Source organism: Metopolophium dirhodum, unplaced genomic scaffold (genome assembly GCF_019925205.1).
Source record: "Metopolophium dirhodum isolate CAU unplaced genomic scaffold, ASM1992520v1 scaffold43, whole genome shotgun sequence".
Classification (NCBI taxonomy): Eukaryota; Metazoa; Arthropoda; class Insecta; order Hemiptera; family Aphididae; genus Metopolophium; species Metopolophium dirhodum.
In genome coordinates this window covers 15,001-22,927 of record NW_026869932.1, presented here as the reverse complement: position 1 = coordinate 22,927, position 7,927 = coordinate 15,001, and the positions used below count along the sequence as shown (strand labels likewise).

The 7,927-nt window shown below is 59.6% G+C and overlaps 1 non-coding gene and 1 pseudogene across 1 annotated transcript; both read left to right on the top strand.

Moving 5' to 3' along the window:
* The first annotated feature begins 1,119 nt into the window (after positions 1 to 1,119).
* Positions 1,120 to 1,277, top strand: LOC132953459 (5.8S ribosomal RNA). Its single transcript, XR_009665644.1, has one exon. It is a non-coding gene; the product is annotated as a 5.8S ribosomal RNA (ribosomal RNA).
* A 369-nt stretch (positions 1,278 to 1,646) lies between these two features.
* The window catches only part of LOC132953458 (large subunit ribosomal RNA), a 9,282-nt pseudogene continuing 3,001 nt past the window's right edge, over positions 1,647 to 7,927 (top strand).

The window sequence follows — 7,927 nt, the reverse complement described above, 5'->3', positions numbered from 1 at the left end:
CCAGGCCCGGACACCGGAAAGATTGACAGATTGAGAGCTCTTTCTTGATTCGGTGGGTGGTGGTGCATGGCCGTTCTTAGTTGGTGGAGCGATCTGTCTGGTTAATTCCGATAACGAACGAGACTCTGTCCTGCTAACTAGGCGGGTAACCCCGGGTCGGCGTGTGCGCGGCGCGGGCGGTTTCGGCCGTTCGTGTTCGCGTACCCGTCGGCTCGGCCCGGTATCCCCGAACGCGTTCGCCCGTCGTCCACGGCGGTCGTCGAGCGCGGCCGCGCCATCCGCGTCCCGGCGTGCGGCGGGCGTGTGTCGGCCGGGGGGCAACCTCCGGTCGGCGCGCGTCCGTCGTGCGTCGGGCTCCGTGGTGAAGCGCGCCGTGTTCGCGGCCGTCGCCGGCGGATCACGATACGTTACTAGGGCTACCGCCGGCTCCCAGGAGCTTAAACTCTTCTTAGAGGGACAGGCGGCGGACGAAAATAGCCGCACGAGACTGAGCGATAACAGGTCTGTGATGCCCTTAGATGTTCTGGGCCGCACGCGCGCTACACTGAAGGAATCAGCGTGTGTTAACATTCCTGGGCCGACAGGCTTCCGGGTAACCCGCTGAACCTCCTTCGTGCTTAGGGATCGTGGCTTGCAATTTTTCCACGTGAACGAGGAATTCCCAGTAAGCGCGAGTCATCAGCTCGCGTTGATTACGTCCCTGCCCTTTGTACACACCGCCCGTCGCTACTACCGATTGAACGGTCGCATTGAGGTCTTCGGAGTGGACGCGCGTTATTCGGCCCCCTCGGGGGCTGGGTCGTCGCGCGATCGCGAAGATGACCGAAATCGGCCGTTTAGAGGAAGTAAAAGTCGTAACAAGGTTTCCGTAGGTGAACCTGCGGAAGGATCATTAGAGACGGGCCCGCGGTACCGGCAGCACTTGCCGGTCTCGCGCGCGCCTAATCCGACCCCGTGGCCGCGTGCGCTCGCGACTAGCTCGCCGACCGCCCGCGCGCCGCGACCCCCGACCGAGCGTCGACCGAAAGATGGTTAACGTCGAAAGACCATACGGGCCCCGCCGTGCGTCCGCGCACGGCGCGTGGCCGGTAGAAGTTTCGTCGACAAAAAAAAACACCCGACCCCGAACAGCGGATCACTTGGCTCGTGGATCGATGAAGACCGCAGCTATCTGCGCGTCGTCGTGTAATCCGCAGGTTATACGAACATCGACCAGTCGAACGCACATTGCGGCCTCGGTGACCCGCGGGTCCCGGGCCACGCCTGTCTGAGGGTCGTATACCGGATACTCGGCCAGACCGATGCGCCGCCGGCAGGCGTCCGACGGCGGCGGCAGTCCTCCCGGGGACTGTCCGCCCGCCCGTCGGCCGCTCCGGTGGTGCGAGATTGGCGGTTCGACCGTGGAAAACCGCGCTCGCGCGGCCGCCTCCGGTCGTCCGCCCAAGTTGTGACGGCAAACAGTCACGGGTTCTCGCGTCGTCAAACGGCACGTCCCCGTCCGCCCGCCGCGCGAGAGCGCGGCCGGGTCGGCTGAGAGTCCACGGACCTCTCCGGCTTCCGAGACGCGGACGCGGACGGTCACCGTACGGGCGGAGCGCGGACCGCAGGCTGCCGTGTAATTTAAAAAAAAAAAAACCGATACGTTCCGACCTCAGATCAGGCGGGACTACCCGCCGGATTTAAGCATATTAATAAGCGGAGGAAAAGAAAACAACCGTGATTCCCTTAGTAGCGGCGAGCGAACAGGGAAAAGCCCATCGCCGAATCCCGCCGCGCACTTTTGTGTCGCGGCACCTATGGGAGTTGTGGCGTACGGGCCGGCCTCGTTGCCGGGGCGCACGTGACGGTCCAAGTCTCCCTTGAACGGGGCCATGGCCCGCAGATGGTGCCAGGCCAGTAGAGGCCGTCACAGCGTTCCGGGATCGGACCGCGCCTTCGAGTCGGGTTGCTTGAGAGTGCAGCCCGAAGTTGGTGGTAAACTCCATCTAAGGCTAAATACGGCCACGAGACCGATAGTTTACAAGTACCGTGAGGGAAAGTTGAAAAGAACTTTGAAGAGAGAGTTCATAAGAACGTGAAACTGTTCGGGTGTAAACGGACAGAGCCCGCGAGTCCCCGCCGGGCGAATTCACGGTCGGTCTAACCGCCGGCCGGATCTTTCGCTCGGTTAGCGGACGTCGCGACCCGTTGGGCGCCGGCCGAAGGGCTTGGGTGGCGTTCGTCGCGGCGGTTGCGTTTCGGCGTGACCGTTCGCGCCGAACCCTGGTGCTCCTGGTCGGCTCGCCCGACGGCAAGAACCGTCGACGCGGCCCCGTCGCAGGCGGGGTCCCGTCGGTCGGCGACGATTTCGGGCTACTTTCCGACCCGTCTTGAAACACGGACCAAGGAGTCTAACGTGTGCGCGAGTCAACGGTGATCTTACGAAAAACCACGTTTGGCGCAATGAAAGTGAACCGTTTACGGTGCGGACGATGGCCTAGCGACCGAACCCACCGGCGTTCAAAGTCGCGCTGGTCCGCAGTCCGGGGGCGTCTTCGCCAGGTCGGCTTCGGCCGTCCGAGGGCGCACCCTTAGCGCACACGTTGGTACCCGAAAGATGGTGAACTATGCCTGGCCAGGATGAAGTCAGGGGAAACCCTGATGGAGGTCCGCAGCGATTCTGACGTGCAAATCGATCGTCTGAGCTGGGTATAGGGGCGAAAGACTAATCGAACCATCTAGTAGCTGGTTCCATCCGAAGTTTCCCTCAGGATAGCTGGCGCCGATGTGTCCCGCCCGTTCGCGGGCGTACGGACGCCGGTGGGACTCCGCGCTGTACGGCGCGGTAACAACACGCTCGTAACACGGAGGATGTCTCATACGGTAAAGCGAATGATTAGAGGACATTGGGGCCGAAACGACCTCAACCTATTCTCAAACTATAAATGGGTGAGATCGCCGGCTTTACCTGGTACACCGCGTGAACCGCGTGCGAAGCCGGCGACGGAACCCTAGGCGCTTAGTGGGCCATTTTTGGTAAGCAGAACTGGCGCTGCGGGATGAACCGAACGCCGAGTTAAGGCGCCGAAATCGACGCGTATTCAGAGACCATGAAAGGCGTTGGTTGCTGATGACAGCAGGACGGTGGCCATGGAAGTCGGAATCCGCTAAGGAGTGTGTAACAACTCACCTGCCGAAGCAACTAGCTCTGAAAATGGATGGCGCTGGAGCGTCGTGCCTATACTCGGCCGTCGACGGCATAGTGGGGCCGGTCGTCGCTCGCGGCGGTCGGTCCCGGCAAGCCTCGACGAGTAGGATGGCGCGGCGGTGTGCGTCGAAGGGCAGGTCGCGAGACCGCCTGGAGCCGCCGTCGGTGCAGATCTTGGTGGTAGTAGCAAATACTCGAGAGGGGCCCTCGGGGGCTGCCGTGGAGAAGGGTTTCTTGTGAACAGCCGTTGTCCAAGAGTCAGTCGATCCTAAGCCCGGGGAGAGATCCTCGTACCACGGGCGAAGGCGTTTTCGAATCGCCCTTGGGGCGAGAGGGAATCCGGTTCGTATTCCGGAACCCGACGCGGAACCGCTCCCTAGTGTTCGGGGCTCTTTTGTCTCGTCTGGGTAACCAGAATGAACTCGAAGAAGCCGCCGGGGGATCTGGGTAGAGTTCTCTTTTCTCTGTGAGCGTTGTACGTCCCTGGAATCCTCTAGCCGGGCGATAGGGACGCGAGCGCGAAGAGCACCGCTCGTTGCGGCGGTGTCCGTGATCCCCACGCGGACCTTGAAAATTCGAGAGAGGGCCACGCGGAGTCTTCGCGTCGGTTCGTACCGATATCCGCAGCAGGTCTCCGAGGTGAGCAGCCTCTAGCCGCATAGAATAATGTAGGTAAGGGAAGTCGGCAAAACCGATCCGTAACTTCGGGATAAGGATTGGCTCTGAGGAGCGTGGCTGTCGGGTTCGGGTCGTCGTAGAAGCGTAGGCGGTTTTGGCGACACCCCGGCCGTCGCCCGCGCGCCCGGTCTTCGGACCGGGAGCCTCGAGGCGGCCGCGGGCCCGTCGCCGTCCGCCGACCGTGGAACCACCGAGCTTCGGTCGCTGGCCGCGTCGCGGCCGGCCGATCGCCTTGGTGTCGGTTCGCCGTCACCGGGCGGTCCGGCCGCCGCGGCGTCGGTCGCGTAGCCGGATCGACAGCCATGTAACGGTCAACTCAGAACTGGCACGGACCAGGGGAATCCGACTGTCTAATTAAAACAAAGCATCGCGATGGCCCGGGACGGGTGTTGACGCGATGTGATTTCTGCCCAGTGCTCTGAATGTCAACGTGAAGAAATTCAAGCAAGCGCGGGTAAACGGCAGGAGTAACTATGACTCTTTTAAGGTAGCCAAATGCCTCGTCATCTAATTAGTGACGCGCATGAATGGATTAACGAGATTCTCACTGTCCCTATCTACCGGTGTTAGGATTTATATTATATAGGTTAAGGTAGCATAGTTCCAGTGCCGTTAGTACTCCCCACTCGCAAAGGAGGAAAAGGCGCTGCCACTAGGGTAGGTAGGCTCGATAGTTGTATTTAGGTTAAGTCCAAGAGCGCGGTCAGTCATGTCTGACATGGAACTGACCGACGAAGAGGGGGGATGCCTGGAAGAGGTAAGGGCGGGTGCACCGGCGGCGGGGGTCCCAGAGGGGGACACCGTCGCCAAGGTACAAAAGAGGAAGAGGGTGGACGGTCCAGAGGAGGAAGGCATTTCTGATTGCTCCTCCTTTGGTATTTCATCCTTTCCTCAAAAGGCAAGGAATATTGGTAGGGACCTGGACGCGCTCCTTCTGGCAGAGAAGGAGAAGCGAAAGATTTCGGCGGCCGCTCTGCGGACAATCTTGGAGATCAGGGAAAGGTATGAGGCCTTGCTCGATGAGGCCTATAGGCAGAACACGGTTCTGCAAGGTAGGGTCGAGGAGGCGAGGCGGTCTCAGTCGAGACCTGAGGTGCGCGAGGTTGTGGTGGAGAGGACGGTTGCGCCATCTCCGCCCAAGAAGAAGAAGAAGGTCGAGGACAAGGCCAAGGCCAAGTCTGCGGCTGCTAAGGAGAAGGTGAAGGGAAAGGTAAAGGAGCAGCCGTTTGTGGAGGTTGTGAGCAGGAAGAGCAAAAGGAAAAAGAAGAAGAAGAAGAAGAATGAGGAGAAGCCCAAGGAGCAGCCGAGAGTGGCCATCACCACCTCCAAGAAGGTGGCTAAGGCCATCGAGAGGGAGAAGGCGAGGGCTCCGGCCCGCGCCTTCGTCGTCTCGGTGGGGGCTGCTGGGGCCAGTGAGGCCAAGAAACAGCTCTGGGCCGATCTGGTCAAGGGGGTGGCGGTGCCCAAGCTTGGCGGCTCTGCGAAGCTCCCGAGAGGAGATCTGGTGGTTAGGCCGGCTGACGAGGCCACGTATGCGGCCTTGAAGGCCATGGAAAAAGACGGTAAGGGTGTGAGAGAGGAGAGTGCGAGATGGCCGACCGTACTAGTGTATGACGTGGATAGGGAAATTCCTAAGGAGAAGCTCGCGGGCCAGATCGTGGATCAGAACCCGGAGCTTGGTCTGGACAAGGAGGCCGTGGTCCCCCTCTTCATGAAGGGGCCCAAGACGGACGAGCTTGTTTGGTGGGTCTGCTCGGTTAGACCAAGCGCCTTCAAGACTCTGGTAGGAAAGAGTCTTTTCATCGGGTTGGCCAAGTGCAAGGTCAAGGAGTACGTTGACGTAGTCAGGTGCTTCAAGTGCCAGCACTTCGGTCACAGGGCTCTGAAGTGTGTGCAGACGGTGGACACTTGCGGGCGCTGCGCGGCCAAGGGCCATAGGGCCAAGGACTGCAAGAGCGTGCCGGTCAAGTGCGCCAACTGTGGCCTGGCTGCTCAGTCGGGGCACAGCGGTTGTGTGGCTCTTCACAAGGCGACCATCACGGTTGCCCGTAGGACAGATTTCGGCTCAAAATGATCTCTTCGACCTACTGTGTAGTCCAACTGAACATGAACGGGAATCATCTCGTCTCAGATCAGATACTGGACTACAGCAGGGCTAACGGGGTTGAGGTGCTTCTGCTTCAGGAAGTGCTGACCTCGGGAGACAAGTTGCTAGGTTTTGACTACCGCGCCACGAAAGTGGTTCTCAGCAGTAGGGACGGTAGTGCAGGGGCTGCCATAGTTGTCCTAAATCAGGACATCGAGGTGGTAGCCCTGCAGGGGCTCAGCGATAGGTTCTGCGCCGTGGCCAGTCTCAGGAAGAGACATGGACAGGCGGTCGTGTTCGTGTCAGCTTACTTCAAGTACAGCATCCCGACACGCATCTTTACGGACAGGCTAGGTGATATTCTTGATAGGGTCAACCAAGACGTCGTGATAGGGGCCGACGTGAACGCGCACTCGCCGCAATGGTTCAGTCGGCCGGGCAACAACTCGGGTTCAGCCCGGGGGACCCACGTCGAATCCCTGATCGCGGCGAAACACTTGACGGTGCACAACCAGCCTGGCCACCTCGACACGTACGAGAGGCCGGGTATGGGGGCATCGAACATAGATGTTACGCTGACGAGAGGGGGTTCACTGACGAACTCAGTCTCTGAATGGGAAGTGCTCGATGTCACCGACAGCGACCACAGGACCATCAGATTCAAGATCCGCGTCGGATCAGGGTCGGAGGGACCCGCGGTAGGGAAAAGTCGATTCAATGTTAGGAAAGCCGACTGGGATAGGTTTAGGTGGGTTCTGGCCCAGAAAGTTCTTGGTGAACATGAGACCATGGTGGGCGGTTGCGGACAGGTAGCGGAGTCTCTTACGCGTGCTCTCGGGCATGCCATGGAGGCCTCCATGCCCCGCTCCCGTAAATCCGTCAGGATGAAACCGCCATGGTGGGACGCCGGACTCGAAGAGTCCAAAAGGCGCCTCAATAACTTCAGACGCACCATGGACTATAAAGTCTCGGATAGGGACCAATTCAGAGTGCTCAGGAACGAGCACCTGAAAAAGATTAGGAAGGCCAAGATGGAGTCGTGGAGGAAGTTCGCTACCTCCAGCAACTCGGACATCTGGGGCCCGGTCTATCGTTGGGCTAGGAATGGATCTTCTAAGAGTAGGGTACCAAACGCTGTGCTTCGAGAAGACGGAACCTTCACGGTGACGGCTTTGGAGACGGCCGAGTGTCTGTTGGAGAGCCTAATCCCTAGGGACAGGGCTGCTCCTATCTTTGAGGCTGAGAGAGTAGGAAGAGTGAGACCAGAGGTCACGGAGGCCGAGGTTAAGGCGGCTGTCTGGAGGATGGCCCCTAACAAAGCTCCGGGACTGGATGGGATCACCGCTGGGGTACTCAGGAAGGCGTGGGGCGTCATCGGCTTGCCGCTGACCAACGTCCTGAGAGAGTGCCTCAGGAAGTCGGAATTTCCGGACTGTTGGAAGACAGCAGAGGTGGTGATCATCAGGAAGGGAGAGGACAGAGACCCGAGTCTTCCTAAGTCATATAGACCAGTCAGCCTGCTTTCGGCACCGTCAAAAGTGCTGGAACGGCTGGTGGTGGACAGGCTTGAGGAGGAAACGGGGGGCGCTCTTTCAGCAGAGCAACATGGTTTCAGGGTCGGTAAGTCCACAATCAGCGCGATCAAGTCGTGTCTGGATTGGGTGGACAACAGTGAGGAGATGGTGGTAGGAGTCTTTCTGGATATCTCAGGAGCCTTCGACAACCTGAGATGGAACGTTCTGATTAGGGACATGATGGATCTGGGGGCATCCGATGCAACTAGATCTATCATACAGAGCTATCTGACGGGCAGAAGGGCGGTGCTCTCGGTGGAGGGAGCGACAGCATTCGCGGATCTCACCAGAGGCTGCCCTCAAGGCTCACAGTTAGGGCCAAGTCTTTGGAATTTATCTATGGATAGGGCGTTGGTCACCAACACGGACGATAGGGTCAAACTGGTCGCGTACGCGGATGAC